At 40.1% G+C, this 21,111-nt stretch overlaps 1 protein-coding gene across 1 annotated transcript in view; it reads left to right on the forward strand.

Moving 5' to 3' along the window:
- mecom (MDS1 and EVI1 complex locus) overlaps positions 1-21,111 on the forward strand; it is a 523,157-nt gene that overhangs the window by 251,904 nt on the left and 250,142 nt on the right.

A 21,111-nucleotide genomic window follows, 5' to 3' on the forward strand; every position in this document is an offset into this window, starting at 1 on the left:
TGAGAATTACTTCCAAATTTTTCAAACCATGGGAATCATCTGCATCAAACATTATCAATTCATTGCTGGCATGATTTACCTGACAGTTCTATGTTGCAAGCTCATGTATGATAATTTCTAGTGTAATGTCATAACGTCAAACTCTGCATCTTGCAACCAGGAAAAATAGCTACAATGATGCTGAAATCCTCTGGAGACCTGCATTTTTCCCACACAGAAACATGAACAGGAATCAAAAAATAATCAGACTGTTAGGCAGACTCACTAATGGTATTATCAACAAAATTTGATCAATTACATAAGGAGGTTCCTACATAAGGAACCTATTTTTCAACCAGCACAAAAACAAATGAAATGGTAGTAAACACTAGTCAAAGAATACAAAACTTCACTGCTTCACCTCAGGGAGCTTTGGTGGCTTTGCTCAACTAGTGCACTTTGATGAATTGCACACACATCCCCTAATTTGCCAGTAAACCTCTCAGTTGTGTGCGCTCTCAAAATAGCAGTGCACCAGGTTCCAGGGCACTACAATTTTAAAGGGGATTAGAGAAGATATTCTGAATGTTATGCCCAAGATACACACAAATCTAACTGACTAAATGCACACCCTCTTTACATTGTGCATTACTTTTTCTCAGATTTTTTTAACATAGCAAAGCGAAAATGTTTTTTTCATGGTACAAATGCATCTCCTGTATGCGTTATAGAATGTGTGCTGGAGATGATCAGGATAGGGTTCAAAGTCATTCTGACAGTACCCAATGATTCTCTGAAGCGATCTAGTTCCAAACACATCCAGGCATTGTCTCAGATCACTGGTTAGTGTTCAGATATCACAACCATAGAGTAAAACCAGGAGCACTGTGGGTCTGGAAATTTGTACCTTCATCTTACTGGGTTGATGATGGATGCAAAGAATTGCATCTTACCTTTGCGGCCACAGGTCTGTCAGCATGTTTTAGATTTCTGACAAATGTTTGAGTTAAAATTTTGAATTCACTTTGATTTTTATTCTGTAAATGTTGTGAAAGTATTTCCCTAAAATTTGACAAAAAGTGTTGAGAGTTGCTCAATCCATTGAATTGAGGCTGAATTCTTGAACAGCTCAACAGCTGTCAACAGAGTATTATTTTTCACCAGTCCACAAACAGAGACCAACACTACACGTTTGACCAAAAAGTAACAGCAAATGGTAGTCTCCCTAACACATGTACACACAAAATGTGCCCCCTGCAGTCAGCACAGATACGTAGAAGTGAAACTGAAGGGACCCCAATACAGCCAACAGGAAATAAAGGTGATGAATTCCGTGTGTAGGGCACAGAACCAGGATCTTAGACACCTTATCGAGGGGATTGATGGGGGAAAGGCCTTTACTAAAAACTCTCTACTGATTGTTTCCAAATGTTTTCGTAATGGGGCAGGTTGCAGAGAATGAAAGACACTGACCCAGTGGCAGATCTTGCAAGTTTCTATTGGTTCAGTCCAGGAAAACAGAGAGCGAGTTACAGCTATGTTCTGACTTTTCTGCTCTGAGTTGCTGCTCGTGCTTTGCTACCAGTCATATCTCATTTCCAAGGCAGTAAATCAAAGTACCGGTTAACGCAAATAATCAAGAGCTAATACTGGTCTACGAAACCACTTTCTCTATGGCTGTGGTCAGAGCTGTGCAAACCAGCACCAGCCAAGACCTTCTGTCTTCTTGGCCGCTGCTAGCCTCTGCCTCACGCTCTCACGACTGTTAGAACTTGCATGTAGTCACAATCTCCATGCAGTCATGTGTCCATGAAACCCTTATGGTGTGTGTATGTGTGTGTGTGAGTGTGTGTGTGTATTCACATTTAACTCACTCTTTCTCGGCAGTTCAAAGGGTAATGTGATGGTGCGGTCTGGTTTGAGAGCTTATTACTGGGTTAAGCACTAAAAAACGCAGACCAGGCCACATTCAGAGCAGTAACATCGTACTCCGCTTCCAATTACTCAATATTTCTGCCCCAATTAGAGTGGATCAGGTCCAAAACTTGAACTTAGAGCTGCCAGATTTAGAGAGTGAGAGGGAAAGCAGAGGTCCTGGGTGGCAGTAATGAGGTCTTAACCCCGACTTTGCTCTATTATGTCATAATGCTTTAATTCGAGCCATATGATAGGCTGCTCTGTGCTCATGTGTTATTGGAAAGTCAATATTTGTGAGCCGGCCCCGTCTGCTCCTGATATTACTGTAGCTGAGGAGTAAGTGCAGAAAGCCGAAGACTGCTGAGGAGCAAAATGATTGACAGATGGGACAAGCTCAGAGGCGGAAAGTAGGGTGTTATGTGAAGTGATAACATCACAATAGCTGACACAAATTATTAAATGACAAGTTAGGTGTACAGAACATGTCACATATACCCCAACTAATGGATATTTTATTCTGTACAGTACCATACTATATGTAGTCAATGAAAAGGTGATAAAGCTAATTCCCCTACTGGTGACATCATAGGATTAGCAGCTACAGCAGCTGGCACAGTCATTTAAAATTGATGTTCTTAAAATGTTCTTTTTAATTCATTTGATCACTTGAAAAGACAGAGAGGTTTATTTTTTGCCCATCAGGTTTTTTGTGACATACTTTTATGATGTGATATACAGTAAAACTTGCATATAATGGATTCAGGTGGACCAGTGTGTTATTATAATCAAAATCCATTACATGTATAAAACTGACAAAATCCATTATATTTATAAAATGGACAAAATCTGTCATATGTATGTAACGGATTAGTTACAGTCAGGAGGTACAGAACGATCTACAGGGAATCCTGAATCGACACCTGCCTCATTTAATGACTGGGTCAAAACTTCTTCTGAAAAAAAAATAAACGCCTGCCTTAAATAAGCGCCGGACATTGTGTGCATTTGGTCAAGTGACTCTTTTTTCCAGGTTCGCTGCGGAGTGGTACCTTAAAATCCTAAAGCCTGATTTAAGCTTCTGCAACTCTGTTACTCTGTGGCCATGCAATGACATCGACACGTGACAGTTTTAAAGTTCTCCATCGTGTCTTCATGCAATTTTTTTCTGGATTAATGTGTCCCTCATCAAGCTCTCTTTCTACAGTCATCAACCTCCAAACCAAAGGTAAGGTGTACAATTTTCTCTATGAAATGCAGATCATTTGAGTGTCTTTTTCAGACTTCGTGTTGTGAAGTTGGTCACATTTGCGGACTTTTCTGTGAAATGTATTTGATCCATGATCAAAATGAAATAGGCGTGTGCACTGCAAAAATGTTTCAAATATGACAGGAGATGAACGAGGTAAACCGGAAAAGTGACAAATCACAGCTTTTAGCGGTGTCCGGTGTAGCAGGTGCACGTCAGACTGCGAGTCCCGTGTCTGAGCACAGTTTAAAAATAAAATACCAGGCTTTTAATTACAGTACCCACTTTCTTCGAGTCAGCGAATCAGTGCTGAACTTTAATTTCGTACCTCTGTTACTGGGCATGTCCAGACTGTTCTGTCCATTACATGTGAGGGTTTTTTTAATGAAAATACATTGCGGTTGGACAGGATGATTTGTCCAATGTGAGCGAAAATCCGTTATACAAAATCCGGTATATACGGTGTTTTATTACATGGAAAGCCATACAAAAGCATTGGGACTTCTGTTTTTGTCCGGTGGGTGCAAATATCTGGTTTATATGATGATGGTTTATGCGAGTTTTACTGTGTATATATACAGTATATATGTCACTATATCATGACATAACATAAATAAAAAATATAAAGGATAAAACAGTGTGCATAAGCAAGGACACCTTTAAAAGTGGGTCTAAAAAGAAGACTTGTGAGGGAATCTACATACAAAAATACTCATGAAAACTCTTTAAGTGTTATGGGCTTCTGTGGTTGTGATTGTAGAAATTGGGAATATAGTGGAACGTTTGCTCGTTCCACCACCAGATACAGCTTTATGGTGAAGTCTCACGTCATGTCGTGATTCAGCAGCACGAAATATACATTAATCTATTGGTTTGTCATATTGTCACCAAAGTGCAAAATTTTCATCATGGGAGCACAAATTTGTTCTAATTCATTCTGTGACGGGTGCACATAATTAAAAGTGCAGGGGGGTGGGGGGCGGGGTTAGGCCTGGTTATTGTTAGGGTTAGGGGAAGGAGTAGGGTTAGGTTATGGTTAAGGTTAGGGTTGGGGGGTAGGAGTGGGGTTAGTAATAGTCAGTTAAAAAAAAACGCTGTCATGAAAATTTTAATCATTTCATGACGAGAGGATGAAAAAAATGTGAGACTGGGCTGGAAGTGGCACAGGGAAAGATTTTAATACAATAAACCAGATCACATACTGTACGTGCTCATGTGTCCCACATGCCTTCAGAATCAACAATCTTTAATCCTTTTTTTAAGTTTCATGTTATAAATAATTAAAATGTAAAAAAATTAAGATATGTGCCGAGAAGCAGATATGTGAGAAGGCTGTGCATTTTAGAGTAAAAGTGCCTTTTTTTTTATTTTGTTATGCAATGAAACATAGTGACATTTCATTGAGATATGAAATGTCATTTCCTATTTTTTTTTTTTTACACACTGAATCCATTCCAATCTCAATTACATTGATTTTTAAAAACAATTGAGCTTGACTTGTCATGTTTTTATTATTATATTATTATTATTATTTCAAACAGTGTCTGTACAAAATTTGGTGCTTTGGCCATAAAGCTCACAACACTGATCCAAAAAACAAAAAAACAGTTTCTTGCATGGACTTTGAGAACTGATTTTGGGTCATTTTGGGGTGCTGGATCCAAACCTGAGCTCAGATTTCCTCTGTCACATCACTTTGTTTGCAGTCTGCATGTTCCATCGTAGATGGTGGTGGGAGGAGATGATCTAGTGGTGTGTAGTGAGCGCCTTGTATGGCAGCACCCTGACATCGAGGTGAATGTGAGGCATTATTGTAAAGCGCCTTGAGCGTCTGATGCAGATGGAAAAATGCTATATAAATGCAGTCCATTTACCATTTCCATATTGATGGATTACACAAAAGTTGTTTATTCACTCATGGGTTTGACACCACTAAACATGTACAAAAGCAGCTTCAAAAACCTAGTTTTTAAACCAGGTGTGCAAAATGTGAACAAGAGCCGTAATATCATTTATGTCAACGAAGTGGTATGCCAGACTGCAGCTTTTGCTTCAATGCTTGATATGAGAATTATGTTTTCATCTCAAAAACGTGATGTGATTGGCAAAAACTAACACTAGATTTAGATTTAGTGCGGCCAAATTACCCAAAATCTGCTGAAAAACTCTATGCAAGAAAAATGGTGTTGTTGAAGTGATATTTTACACATATTCGCCTCACAAACAGTGAGGTGAATATGTGTAGACCATTGCCTGGTCTAAACCATTTGACTTGAGATGTTGGAATGCAGTTTCAACAACTCTTTGCCCACAGTCCTATGACAACCTGAGCGCCAATACAGTTTTTTTTGTTTTTTTTTGTTAGCTGTTGCTCTGAGTGTCTGTGTATTTGTTAATAGTTTGTACAGTGTTTGAAGGTCACAATTTAAATTGGAGTGGCTCTTGTATTTAATGAGGTTAATTACCATGGTAATGACCACAAATCACATCCTGCTCAATAATTGTTTTGTAATTGCTTTTACGTTGTGTAATAATGACACAGTTCATCAGTTCCTGTCATTACATAATTGCAATAGCCTGTGTTTAATTATATTCTCATAACAGTAACATTCATTTTAAAGATGTCTTGAAAACTGAGGGCACAGATTGTTGTTTGAAATTAAAGTTTACAACTTCAAAGAGCTACAGAGTGGAATTTCAGAATAAAGCTTTCAGGTTTGTGTGGTTTTATGTTTTATTTGGAGCATCGTCCAGCACATAGGTGCCTTAGTGTTGAGGACTCCAGTGGCTGGAGACGTCCAACAGAATGCCCACATTTTGCCTGGCTTCAGTAGGTAGATGGTTAATTTTAAGAGGTGGCGTTGGACCGATTGCCTGCCTGGGTGGTTGCCATCCACGACTCAAGGCTGGTCTGTGGCATCATGGCTGCTGTGACATATGACATCAGCACATGCTTAGAGACTTGAGTTTTTTATGACATTGAATTAAAATGAAAATATATATATATATTTATATAATAACATAAATAACTAAAACTATGCTGGCTGAAAAGTGGTTATTGTTCTTTTTCATGTTAAGCAGCATGTTGACAGCATAACAAAATCTACCAATATAGAGTATTACTTATCAATCTCTTGAAACAACATATTCTCATGACATAAGTTGTATGATATATAAAAAGTTAAGCGTACTATTTTATGCATCATCCTAAGAATTTCCACTTGCATGCACAACATGCATTTCACATTTTAAGTTCAGAAACATGCATTCACATTTTAGTTAAGGTTAGGATTTTAGTTAGTGTTAGGGGTTAGAATAATATGAATAATAAGTAAAAGATTACTTGGCTTGTTTATTCTTGCTTGGATAGTCACCATCTTTCTGTCTGTGATGTCACCGCCACTTCCCGGTGGAAAATATATGGGATATGTACAAATTCCAGCTCAGACATTCTTATGGATATATACAATTTTTTTGTACATATTCATATATGAGTAGTCTGCTTTAAATATGAATGCACCAGGAACAGATTTTTGTTGTATTAAGTGCAAGTGAGAGGTGTGAGAGGTTTTCTGGCAAGGAACCAGAACTGAGTGCACAAGTGCACACAAAATAATCAGCTGGTAATAGAGATATAACATGGCTCTGAAATACTGGTGCATGGTGACTGGGAGCACAAGGGCAGCTTTTGTACTAGTCCTAGAGAAAAGCCACTCTGCCCACTTAATCTTGACCCAACCACTGGCCACGATGAGCAGAAAGGGCTGCAGTGTGTCTCGAGCTCTTGTTTCTGTCAGAGGACAGGGTAATAGGTCATCCTGCTAAAAGGAAATCATCTCCACAAAGTGGGCAACTCACAGCACCAGCATCACCTGTTCAGTCTGTAATGGAGATGAAAAAGAAAGAACTTTCAAAAAATGCCCATCTGTGTCCAATACTGGTCACCACTGTGACCTGATGCAGATCTATGTTAGACTGACACTCTACAGGTCAGATTCAAATTCTCAAATAACAAACAAAATGCACCACAACAGTTTGTGTCTTCTTCCACTCTGCCCGGCTGTCCTTCACAGGTGTACTGGTCAGTTCACTGCGCTGACGCACTGCTTCAGATCTGTTCGGGCTCAGTTCTTTTTAGTCCTACAGAGTGTTCCTCCTGGCATGTAGTCTGGCATGTAGGTAGTCTGCCGTTGTTGAACATAAATACACAGTTACACATTTATTTTCACATGCAGTCACTCCACGCTGCTGATGTTTCGCAGCTGTCGCTTTTACAGATGACATTATGAGCCACACTTTCTCCACAGTATGGCTATGCATTTAGGCTACATTGTCTCAGTTTATCTCAACATGCAACTATTATATGATTTAATCAAGTTCATCTTGGAAACAAGAAAGGATAAATATGAGTATATTACCCTTAAATAAATGTAAAAGCGAGTTCAACTCTGGAGTGAAGGATTTCCCAACTTCTGTTGCTGTGATTTGAGAGACTGTGAATAGATAATCTGTCAGTCAGAGGTTTATGATAGAGGGGACAATGAGAAACAATGATAAATAGAAGACACAGCTTGATTTCTGAAATGTTTGTCTGTGTAATAATGTGCTCACCCACAAATACACCTCCATTCTGTTACTAACTGTGCACAAGGAGGACAGCATCTGTCAAATGGGCAAAAATAGCATGTATTGTCCATTTAGCACTTTTGCCTTTGGGAATATGCAATTTGAGGTTTGTCCACTGGAGTACACAAAATCCTTGGAGGAAACATACAAATTATTCCCATTTGCACATGCAACATGATTTATCAAGGTCAAAAAGAAATTTAGTTGGTGCTGATAGCATCTATATTTTGCAAGTTTGAAACTTTGGCATTAACTGATCGTACTTGACAGACTGCTGTTCCAAAATGTTGTTCCAATACTGATGTCACACAGAAAAAAAATAATCACACATTAAAATATTGAGCATATTTAACTTTATTTCTTGCTTGTTTCTTCAGGAATAAATCTCTGTTCAACCATACACATTTAACGCACAAATCAAAGTTGGTGTGGGACATCACGGCCATGTGCACAGGACAAACATTGCATAAACACACTCATATGCTGGCTATTACAACAAACATACAAGCAAAAAAGAAAAAAAAACAGCTTATTTCATACATATAATTATTGTTTCACCCCACAGGTTTTTAGCAACCTGGTGAATAATTATGCTGCATTCTGCTGGTGGAGTGCACAGAGAACTGTGTGCACACAACAGATGTCTGTGTGTTTTGTTTTTTGCCAGTGCCTGAACATGCTTAGTTTGTATGTAATGAGGGCACATAGGTGCAATTCACTGATGTAATTTCATTTTGCACTTATAGCTATTAACACGCAAAACAGTCACTGACAAATTGCTGTCTATATAACTTAACCAGCCACTATCAATTGCCTATTTATTTTTAGTCATTCACCTGCAAAGTAGTCTCCACCCTATGGTCAAAATTTCTTTAGTCATTGTATATAAAACAGCCATAAATCTACCATTCATTGCTATTGGCTACAAATGCTGCAAATCAGAGTTCATCTGTGTTTGACAGCTACATTTTTTTGTTTACACTCACAGTGACTTGAGGAATGCTTCCTAACTGCGTTACAGCAGCTATAGCAGGGTTTCCGTTTCATACCATCCATTGTTCATTGTTTGAACATGTAAATTGAGCAATAAAAAGGGAATGCCTACTGGATATATTGAATTAGACATTTAGCATGCTGTGTGTTCATGTGTTTTGCATTATTACATTTCTAAACTGTAACATATTATTCTGTATACACATAGCAGTAACCTTTAAACCCATGCAGCTCACTTCTCCAAAGACGCTGGGGAATAGATGGTGGTTCTACAGGTAAAACATGCTTATGCATAGACACTGTGAGGGCATGAGATAAGATGGGCAAAATGAGACAGCAAGACAGGGTGACAACAATGAGATCAAAGAGAAATAAAGACAGCTAAAGGTGAAAGAAGAGTACATCAGAGAAAATCAGTCAGAGCGAATGAAAGAGGCAAAGAGGTGAAGAGAGAACTTGGTGTCTTGTTGGTGAAATGTACTGAGGGAGACATATTTCCCGGTGGTGCTTTTCCAAGAGTCCCTCTGCAGTCTGTAATAGGATTTTCCAGGTTACAGGAGGTACTCTGTAAAGAAACTTTGTGGGTTCTTATTAGAGTTAACACAACTCGAAGGTTCCTCCACAGCATTAGGCCCTCTGTGAGTTTGTTGCTCCCTCCTCACTGGGTCTGCTTTGTCAGCAACAGTCAGTCACAATGGTTCTCTTCCTGCAAACCTCAGTGGCCATTTAAGACATCTCCAACAAACGAATTGTCTCCACTCCTGACAGCTCCTGGGAAGTCTTAATGAGTTAGCATCTTCTGCACAGATGAGGAAAAGTTTTGTAAAATAGATTTGTGATTTGTCAAAATTGACTGAACAAAAGTCTTGAACTTGCACCCAACACAAAGCAGCACAGCTAGGCCACAATGCAAGTGTAACTGGTCAAGATCAGCGTCTCTGCGAATGGGATAAGTGCCATCTGTTTTTTTTTTCCTCTTCCAGTTGTTCTCTTTCTCTGGGCTGTGTTATAACTGTGCCCTTTCCCTCCCATTCACTTTATGACAGGCATTGTAATGTCTTTAGATATTCTGGGTAGTTTGTGATTGGGCTTCTCTCTGTCCCTGAGTGACAGTGGGACCAACTCCAGCTACCACCCAGGACACAGAGCCATAAATCATCCTGCTGGCACAGGGCTCCACTTCCTGAACAGCTACCAGTTCCTGCAGGGGACAAAAAGGCCTTTGTGGGCTTTAGGCAGCCAGAACGTCTCCTGTCTTTGAGGTGCCTGTGGTTTATGATAGATGCTAAGAAAGAAAAGTAGTTTGCTATACACAGCCTGTCATTTTCTCTCTTTAAGAGTTATTAAGTTTTAAACAAGTTTTTGACTAAACTACTTTGACACCTGTTGAATACCTGGTCTTGATCAGTTCAACCACTCTTTGCTTAGAATGTCTCCATGGAAACCTCATACAAAGATACATAAAGTGTTAGTTACCATATGACTCCAACTTGGTGATTTCATCTCTGTGAATGTCAAAAATCCAGCTGAAAGAGTTATGGCAGTCCCTCACAAAAGGTGGCCTCCCTCTATCCTACCATTTTCCTCCCGCCTTCCTTTACATTCCTCGTTTCCACCAGCCTCCATCCTCACTGGATGTTTGGATGGCTCCACCTCACTGTCAGGCTGTGAGGGACGGCTGTTTTCCTTACAGGCTAGATCAAGACAGGAGATTGGCCTCACGGGGCCCAAGGATGTGAAACTTCTGACACGTCTGTAAATCTAGGGTGTCCGATCTCCACTGCTCGATCAGCGCACAGCAATGAGAACACCAATGAGGCATGAGGATGAACATTCCTTAGACTGCTCTCACAGAGAGACCCCTTTTTTTCCCCTATATTATAATGCTTTGCTGCCGTTTTTTTTTTTTTTCAGAGTAGCGATCCAGCCACCTAAGGAAGAAGATTATCTTTGCATTGCTCATGGAAAAAGGTCCCCAAACCCCAACCTTTAGTCATAAAATCTTTCTGGAAGACTGCTTACTTAGTGTATAGGGCCTCATGTTTGTGTTACATGATGTATTTGGAATACTATATATTTCTAGTGTCTGCGAAAAACACTTACAAACTGTCCACTTGATATGCTAAAATCCCACAGGTCACAGCCATGTGTCTGTCCTCAATCCAACAACATGGAGCTAGAGCTCCATATAGTCTATAAAACCATTTAAATGAGTCCAATTCAAATATCTGAAGTAATAAAACCACTTCAAACCAGTAAGTTAACTGAAATAATTCAGCTATCATTATTATTTTTGATCTAGATTTAGGTAGTCTTTATAAAATAGGTACACATTTTTTGTGGTAAGGATGGTAATAATTAAGAAAAGCTTGTATAATGAGTTGGAATGGTGTGTGAGTCTAGAATGTTTTAGAACCTCAACAATTTTTTAAAATAAGAACTCAACCCTTTTATTTCTTGTTAATTATGTAATTGTTTATGTTAATTGATTGTCTTAATGTATTTATAAATTGTTTAGGTTCTTGTTATCATATACACTATTATTATTTATTTCTACTTCTAGTTTGTCATTTGATTTTTAAATGGACCTACAATGGAAATAAGTGTTTCACTTTCTTGTGTAATGCATGTATTTTACCATATTTACAATTATATTTTGTACTTACATTGAACTTAAAATCACTCACCACATTCACGTTTGTGATATAAAGATGACTTACCACCCCCTGCTGGAATTGCACAAGTCCAAAAACTAGTTAGCCGCACGCGCACACCACTGCTGTAAGCAGGTGGTTGCAATTTGACAAACAAAGACAGTGGCTGAAGACATTAAAACCACTAAACATTTCACTCATGGTACCAACATGAAACTTAAGTAACTCATGGTAAGGGCAACATGAGACTTATCTAAAATGATAAAAACAATTGAGCAACATAAACAATAAATCAGTAACACTAACAACACTATTAAACTAACATAAACCACAATAACAGCATTTAAATGTAAAACCCCAAACTCCCATGGTGCTTTGCAGCACAGCATCCCTCGTTATTGGTTCGCTAAATTGCTAATTTCTGCAAAAAATATTTATGCTATCAACTTTCCATTTTCACAGCGTTCATCCTTGACCAAAAATACATAAGCATGCCAAACGGCAAAAGTCAGCTTTCCCTGGTTTTTGTGTGATCAAAGCCACACACACACACACACACCAGGCCACTTGGCTGTTATAATATAGGTTAGAGTCTATATATATATTATATATATATATAATATATATATAATATATATATATATATATATATATATATATATTATATATTATATATAATATTATATATATATATATATATATATATATATATAGTGTGTTTGGCTTTATGTTGTATCATACTTTTGATCAGGGATGCAGTGATGTTTAAAATATGAACATTTTTTCTTACACTTTCTTTCACAAATGTGATCAGGTTATCAGGTGAACATGTGGCAGATCAGCCAGTGTACAGCTGGCCGTTGACTGAAGCATGATTCTTCTCTCTTCAGCCCAAGTACTTTCATTGTTTGCCTTGAGATTTTGTTCTTTTACTTGCAAAACAGAGCCAACAGGAAACTGCAGTCTTCTTCACTTGAAAAGGCAACTTTGTATCTGGTTGGGCACAAAGGTATTCTTGGAATATGATAATCTCACAGCCACTTTGCCTTCTGTGACGTTTTGTTACCTCTCCCATCTCCCTCCAACACTTTCACGATTAACAAATCCTTTACAACTTAATCTTGAGGAAATAACTCCAACCTCTTATGATATCCTCCCATATCATCGGGTTGTTTACATCCCTGTAGCAACAGGGGAATCTCAAACATAAAGCCTCATTTGACATCAGACAACAGGGTTGGGAGTTTCCGAAAATGCAGTTTAAGTTCAGGTACATCAGAAAAATGTTTTCCTCAAATTTGAAAGTACTGAGTCTTCTTCTTCTTTGTCTTTGGGCTGTTCCCGTTAGGGGTCGCCACAGCAGATCAATCGTTCCATCTCACCCTGTCCTCTGTATCTTTCTCTGTCACACCAACCACCTGCATGTCCTCTCTCAGCACATCCATGAACCTCCTCTTTGGTCTCCCTCTTCTCCTCCTGCCTGGTGGATCCATCTTCAGCATCCTTCTCCCTATATACCCTGGGTCCCTCCTCTGCACATGTCCAAACCATCTCAATCTCACCTCTCTGACTTTGTCTCCAAACCATCCCAACTGAGCTGTCCCTCTGATATGTTCATTCCTAATCTTGTCCATTCTTGTCACTCCCAAAGAGAATCTCAACATCTTCAGCTCTGCCACCTCCAGCTCTGGCCTACTGTCTTTTGTTAGTGCCACCATCTCTAAACCATACAACATAGCTGGTCTCACTACTGTTTTGTAAACTTTCCCCTTCACTCTTGCTGATATTCTTCGGTCACAAATCACAGACATAAAGAATAGTACCTACTATACCATCCTCCAAGTTTTGGTGGCTTAAGACTCAGTACGAAGTTATGGGAAAGAGTAGTAGAAGCTAGGCTTAGAAAACAGGTGAAGATCTGTGAGCAGTAATATGGTTTCATGCCGAGAAAGAGCACTACAGATGCAGTGTTTGCTCTGAGAATACTGTTGGAAAAGTACAGAGAAGGACAGAAAGAGTTACATTGTGTGTTTGTGGACTTAGAAAAAGCTTATGATAGGGTGCGAAGAGAAGAGTTGTGGTATTGTATGAGGAAGTCTGGAGTGGCAGAGAAGTATGTTAGGGTAGTGCAGGACATGTACAAGAATAGTGTTACAGCGGTGAGATGCGCAGTCGGAATGACTGACTCATTCAAGGTGGAGGTGGGATTACACCAAGGATCAGCTCTGAGTCCTTTCTTGTTTGCAGTGGTGATGGACAAGTTGACGGATGAGATCAGACAGGAGTCCCCATGGACTATGATGTTTGCAGATGACATTGTGATCTGTAGTGAGAGTAGAGAGCAAGTTGAGTCTAGTCTGGAGAAGTGGAGATATGCTTTGGAGAGAAGTGGAATGAAAGTCAGTAGAAGCAAGACTGAGTACATGTGTGTGAATGAGAGGGAGCCCAGTGGAATAGTGCAGTTACAAGGAGTAGAAGTGGTGAAAGTAGATGAGTTTAAATATTTGGGGTCAGTTGTTCAAAGTAATGGAGAGTGTGGTAGAGAGGTGAAGAAGAGAGTGCAGGCAGGGTGGAGTGGATGGAGAAAGGTGGCAGGATTTTGTTATCCCTCACTTCCCTATTCTCGGCCACGTCCTCTAAATATTCCAGGGGATCCTGTTGATTTTGAATCTTTTTATTTGTTTTTTGGTTTCTTGACTGCTTTACTTGTATTTCTTATGTTAATTGTTTTAAATTTTAACTGTTATTTGTTGTTGCTATGGCCACAGCGGTTGGCTGCTCAGCTGAGCCTGTCAACTGGTGTGAGAACTTGCTCTATTGAAACATCTTGGGGTGATTTTCTCATGATTTGGTGCACTATAAAATATTATAATCAAACTGACGTCTTTAGCTACTGTTGACCTGGGCCCTTAATTTAGAAATTGTATTTGGTGCATAGTTGTGTGTCTTGCATATAGCACCTTGGCATTGGTCTGTGTATGTGTGTGTGATGGGGGGGGAGATCAGCATTGGAATTTAAATGGTGTTGTACACAATAAATACAGTTCATATAAACCAATAAAATCAATGGGTGTATGAATTAATCGAACTTTAGTATTTCTGTTAAAGTTAGTAAGTTCAGTACAGTAAGTTTTCTTTCTGTGAGTTTCTAACAATAAAAATTGCAGAACACAGCTACATAGTCATTAGGATATATATATATATATATATATATATATATATATATATATATATATATATATATATATATGAACCCCAATTGGGACATTGGGACATTGTGTAAAATGTAAATAAAAACAGAATACAATGATTTATCAAATCCTCTTCAACCTATATTCAATGAACACACCACAAACACAAGATATTTAATGTTCAAAACTGATAAACTTTATTGTTTTTGTGCAAATATTTGCTCATTTGACATGGATGCCTGCAACACGTTTTCAAAAAAAGCTGGGACAGTGGTATGTTTTACCACTGTGTTACATCACCTTTACTTCTAACAACACTCAATAAGCTTATGGTTAACTGAGGACACTAATTGTTGAAGCTTTGTAGGTGGAATTCTTCCCTTCTTGCTGTGCTGTAACGACTTCAGTTGTTCAACATTCCGGGTCTCCTTTGTTGTATTTTGTGCTTCTTAATGCGCCACACATTTTCTGGACTGCAGGCAGGCCAGTCTAGTACCCGCACTGTTTTAGTATGAAGCCACGCTGTTGTAACATGTGCAGAATGTGGCTTGGCATTGTCTTGCTGAAATAAGCAGGGACGTCCCTGAAAAAGACATTGTTTGAGTGGCAGCATGTGTTGCTCCAAAACCTTGATGTTCCTTTCAGCATTGATGGAGCCATCACAGATGTGTAAGTTGCTCAGGCCATGGGCACTAACACACCCCCATACCATTACAGATGCTGGCTTTTGACCGTTGTGCTGATAACAGTCTGGATGGTGTTTTTCTCTTGTGTCCAAAGGACACGATGTCCATGATTTCCAAAAACAATTTGAAATGTGGACTCGTCAGACCACAGCACACTTTTCCACTTTGCGTCTGTCCATTTCAAATGAGCTTGGGCTCAGAGAAGGCGGCAGCGTTTCTGGATGTTGTTGATGTATGGCTTTCACTTTGCATGGTAGAGTTTTAACTTGCACTTGTAGATGTAGCGACGAACTGTGTTAACTAACAATGGTATTCTGAAGTGTTCCTGAGCCCATGTCGTAAGATTGTTTACACAACGATGTTGGTTTTTAATGCAGTGCCGCCTGAGGGATCGAACGTCAGTTCAATGTTGGTTTTCGGCTTTGCCGCTTATGTGTACAAAGTTCTCCAGATTCTCTGAATCTTTTAATTATATTATGGGCTGTAAATGATGGAATCCCTAAATTCCTTGCAACTGAACATTGAGAAACATTGCTCTTAAACTGTTGGACTATTTTTTCATGCAGTTGTTCACAAAGTGGTAATCCTTACCTCATCTTTGCTTGTGAACAGCCGAGCTGACACTCACCTGTTTCCAAACAGGTGTTCTTTGAGCATTCGACAACTTTCCCGGTCTTTTGTTGCTCCGTCCCAACTTTTTGAAATGTGTTGCAGGCATCCATTTCAAAATGAGCAAATATTTGCACAAAACAATAAGTTTATCAGTTTGAACATTAAATATCATTTTTACTTGCATTTTACACAACGTCCCGACTTAATTGGAATTGGGGTTGTGTATATATATATATATATCAATATATATCAATATATATCAAAGACAGAGCCAGACAGATGAAAATATAGGCTGACCAGCTGACAAGCAAATACGGTAGATGAGCTGCACCCCGGCAACCGGCATGCCCATGTGGCCTGTTTCCTCCCTCTGCAGCCAGTCACGGTAACCAGATTTTTCACCCAAATGGAAATGCAGCCTGTCATTTCCACGCAGCCTCCAACCGCTCTGCCTGTCCCATCCGTCACATCGCACCAGCAGCCGCACAAATATGCCTGCCACTCTGACTGTCATCTGAGTAACGGATGTACCATTGTTACCACAGGGTGGGACCAGGCGGCGCTCAGGTCTACTTTTGTTTGTCCTTATGTTCCTCTCTCCTCTTCCTCAGTCCAGTGAGCATTTAGGACCCCAGTGGAGCTTTAGGTATGTGTGCATTTGGTATCTGAGGACATTTTTTTCTGTGTGTGCGCACGATTAATGCTTCCCTCCAATCCTTCACCTCATGCCCTGATCTCCCATCAAGACTCAAAAGCACTGGTATAATAGGAGCAGGGGTGAGGAAAAATAAATTGTGTCCTGGACTGGTAACCTAACAGCTATCATAAATAATGTAGAACTATTTGAAGGGGAAGATGGGACATTAGAAGCTATTTACACTGCAGGAGCCATGCTATCGATCAGCATGGGATGTCCCGTAGATAAGAATAGGATGATGTCATAGTTATTTATAGTGACTCCTGATGGTAAGGCTACAAAAAGGATTTCATGGTGACAGCATCATCAGTTTTTGGGGGAGGTGGGGCACATTGATTCATTCTGTCATCAATGGAACAATCACCGGGGTGGTTGAGGAGGCATGGAGTCAGAGTGTCATGCCTCTGACATAAACATGCCTGCATAGACCCTCAGACCCCCTTACACACGCATGACAACAAATACAATCAGGATCCATAAAGAGTGAGAAAAGGACATGGCTCAGAGACATAGACGTCGGTCTTCATTTTCAACATACAGCAGTAGCATATTTGTCCAATATAAAGGTGAACACTTCGTCTGCACTGGTGTGCTGTGAAGTGTACCAAAAGTCGTTCACAATTCGGGTCTGAGACAGAATTACTAATCAGGGATCACTGGTCGGGCCAGAAAGCATATGAAATTTGAGTTACATCAGAATTTAGCACTTATATAAGATAAAGACACTGACTCTTGTGCATCTTTGAGTTTGAGAACTAAAAGGGGCATTCAAGGAGTGTAACATCCATGTCTTCCATGTTTGCCTTCAATTCATGCAAATTATTTGTTTGTGATTCACTGATATGTGGTTCTTTGTGGCCTTGACTTTTGGTGAATTTTGTCCAAAATTGAATCACTTTATGCTTAACTAACCACAATACTTTGCCCATGTTTAAGGCATTTTCTTTTTCCATATTCTTTGGGATAATAAAGTTATGACCATGGGTTTGAAGATCACGTGACCAATGAAAGGGTGATGTCATATTAGTGTGTAATAGTAACACTATTTCTTCAACCAATTGCTTGAAATAGCCATTCTAAATGTCATCTATCTATAAGTATGTCCTGTGTAGGTGCTGTGGCCCGTTGATGTCAATGCTTATCTCCAGTTCTGCAGTATCAAGCAGATGACAGTCTATGACTTCCCCTGGACGGGATGCCAGTTAGTTCCCCTAGTGATGCCAGTGCCCATTTACAGCTGGGTGGACTGAGACAGTGTAAATTAAGTGTTTCACCCAAGGGCACAGACAGGTAGCATGAGTGTGCAAAGCCGGGTCTACATATTGGAAGGCCAGCCCTTCATCCACTCAACTCTGTGCTATATAGGCATTGGTACATACTTTTGACCTTTGCTTGTGACTTTGACTATCTGTTTTTTCAAAATAAAATAAAGATTGGTTGACACTCATTTATTTTATCAGTACCATTCATTCATTTTTTTTTCTGAACCCATATATTCCCATACATTCAGGGTCCATGCTCCAGGAGCTGGAGCCTATCTCAGCAGTCATTGGGCGAAAGGTGGTGGACAGTCTAGACAGTCTGTTAGCTTATTGCTGGTCCTTTACTAAGTACCAACCTCTTCCAATTATTTTGTTCAGACAGAAAAATTAACAGGATCCCCTCATGAGGTACTGCTTGTATGTAAAAGTCAAGTCATGCTTGGGCATGCACTGGGCCCACGTGTCACTGCATCCACCAAACTACAGAATTGTCTTGGTTCCTGGATGGTAACATCACAGGCAGACAACTAATCCATCCCCTCTTCTCAAGAGTACCCATCTATCTGCCACAGCCAGATGAGGCGTGGGTGTCTCCTTGACCTTCTCCGGCTGCTGAGGTCCTCAAAACTGAGGGAACTGCAGGCTAATAGAGGTATCACAGTGAATCCGGTTGGTGCACCTTGTGCGTCCAGCCCGTTTATGCATGCGCACATCGAGTGTGCCCTGACCAGAAGCATTAAACTTAATTCCCACTTCTTTCCTCAGAAAAATAAACAAATAAATAAAGGTATTAAAATTATCACGGTTAGCAGAGGTGGTGGCCAAGTGCTTAGTGTGATTGGTTTCAGCGCGGAAGGTTCCCGGTTCAAACCCTGACCCCTGTCCCACCACTGCCTCCCTAGTGAAGCACCTAGGTGGCAACCTTACAAGATGCCCAAACCACCTCAGCTGGCTCCTTTCAATGTGAAGGAGTCACGGCTCAACACCAAGCTCCTCACTGATGACTGAGCTTCTCACCTTACCTCTAAGGGAGACATCAGCTGCCCTTCTGAGGAAGGCCATTTTGGCCCCTTGTACTCCCAATCTAGTTCTTTCGGTTATGACCCAACCCTTATGACCATAGGTGAGAGAAGGAAAAAAGATTGACCAGTAGATTAAGAGCGTCACCTTTTTACTCAGCTCCCTTTTCGTCACAACAGCACAGTAGAGTGAATGCAACAACATGTGCTGCACCAATTCTCCAGCCAACGTCATGCCCTATTGTCCCCTCACTCATGAACAAGACCCCGAGGTACTTGAACTCCTTCACTTGGGGCAGGACTTCATTCCCTACTTGGAGTAGGCAATCCACCGATTTCCTGCTGAGAACCATGGCCTCAGATTTAGAGGTGGTGATCTTCATCCCAGCCACTTCAAACCTGGCTGTGAACTGACCCAGTGAGTGCTGGAGGTCACATGCCGATGAAGCCAACAGGACCACATCATCTGCAAAAAGCAGTGATGAGACCCTGAGCCCTACAAACTGAACTGGAGCATTAAACTTAATTCCCACTTCTGTCCTCAGAAAAAAAACAAACAAATAATAAATAAATAGACTTATCACAATACATCCGGTTGGTGCAGCTCATGTATCCAGCCATCTTACAGACGTGCACGTCATGTGTGTGTGCCAACCAGGAGCATTAAACTTAATTCCTACTTTTGTCCTCAAAAAAAATAAACAAACAAATAAATAAAGGTAAACAGAATGAATCCAGTTCTGCGGCTTGTCCATGGCTGGTTGCAGGGTGGCTGGAGGGTGCTGTACTGTTTAGTCACTTTCAGAAGTGCTGTTCCTCTCCGATCATATAAAAGGAAAAGTGTGTGTCAACCCTTCACAAGTTTTCTCACACTGTACACGTTTTGAGTCGCAGAGACTTCCTGGTGAGGAGTACGAGGTTCCCACTCATGATTTGGTGAGGGAGTTTACCAGGCAAATTTTTTTGTCTATTTAGAAATCAAGTAATAGGTGGGCGCTGCCCCGCGGGTGAGGCAAGGGAATAGTGAACGGCTTCTAACCTCGTACTGACCTGCATGGATGTCCTCGTGGTTGCCATTGGCAGGCTGTCGCAACCCAGTGAGATACGACCCTTAGTTTGACACAAAGTCCTCTGATGTACCAAAGATATCCAGTCATTGTCTTAGATTGCTGACTCACATCCAGATTTCGCAACAATGCAGTAATACAGGAAGGACCAGGACCCTAAGACTTAGACCTTTGTTCCCCTGAAAAAATATCAGCATCACCCAGTCCTGCTCTGTCCAGTATGCTTGTGACTGCATAAGCTCTTCCCAGGTGTCTCCTGATCTCCAAGGCCAACGACCCAAAGACGTGAACATCACTGCAGAAATTAATGAATGTCTCTACACATTTGTATACAGATACGTTTCCAGTAACCAAGCCCAGGAAGTCATTGAATGCCAGGGGCCTCATTTATCATTTGTACACACAGATTTGTGCTTAAACTTTGGGTATGAACATTTCAAAGTATGGAATTTATCAAATTGTACTTAGACTTGGAAATGTGTCTAAATGTATGCACAGCTCTAATTGTGCATACATACACAGCATCTAGTGATAGAACAGAGCAACTGCAACTACAAAGCATCAGCGCCATCACAGCATGCAACTTCATCGGTAACTTCTTCAGTATACATTCTTTATTTCCTTGAATTAATAAGTACACAATTGTTAAGTTAGAAACCGAAATGTAGCCTCATTGGTGTCAAAACCTACAAAAGACACTGTGAACTAAACAGCAGCTTTTGACGTGATCATTTAAATAAAAAAAATTCTTTACCATCAAATACAGAACCTTTTCTATGCAGTTTGATAAATGATCTGACTCTTGACACAGGACAATCATAAACCCAGACACTCCAATTCCTTTACATATTGGGGATTTTTAAAAAATCATCTTTTCTCAAATGCTGCTGCTAAGTCTAATAATCATCATCCACTGACCCCATGGAATTTAACACAAATGCACTAGCAGTTTGACTGTGACTGTAATTAAAATAATAACTTGAGATGCAAAAAAAAAAATGGTTAAAAACAGAAAAAGCAGGGATGAAAACAGACTGCAGGAGCTAAGGGAGGTATGCTGTGGCAGTGCCACACCAAGACCAGGAAGGGAAGAGAAGCTGGCATGACTCCAGAGTGTTTTTTGTCACTGGTCCCTTGGAGCAGAAAAATAATTTTGAATATT

Source organism: Thalassophryne amazonica, chromosome 4 (genome assembly GCF_902500255.1).
Source record: "Thalassophryne amazonica chromosome 4, fThaAma1.1, whole genome shotgun sequence".
In the NCBI taxonomy this organism is placed as follows: Eukaryota; Metazoa; Chordata; class Actinopteri; order Batrachoidiformes; family Batrachoididae; genus Thalassophryne; species Thalassophryne amazonica.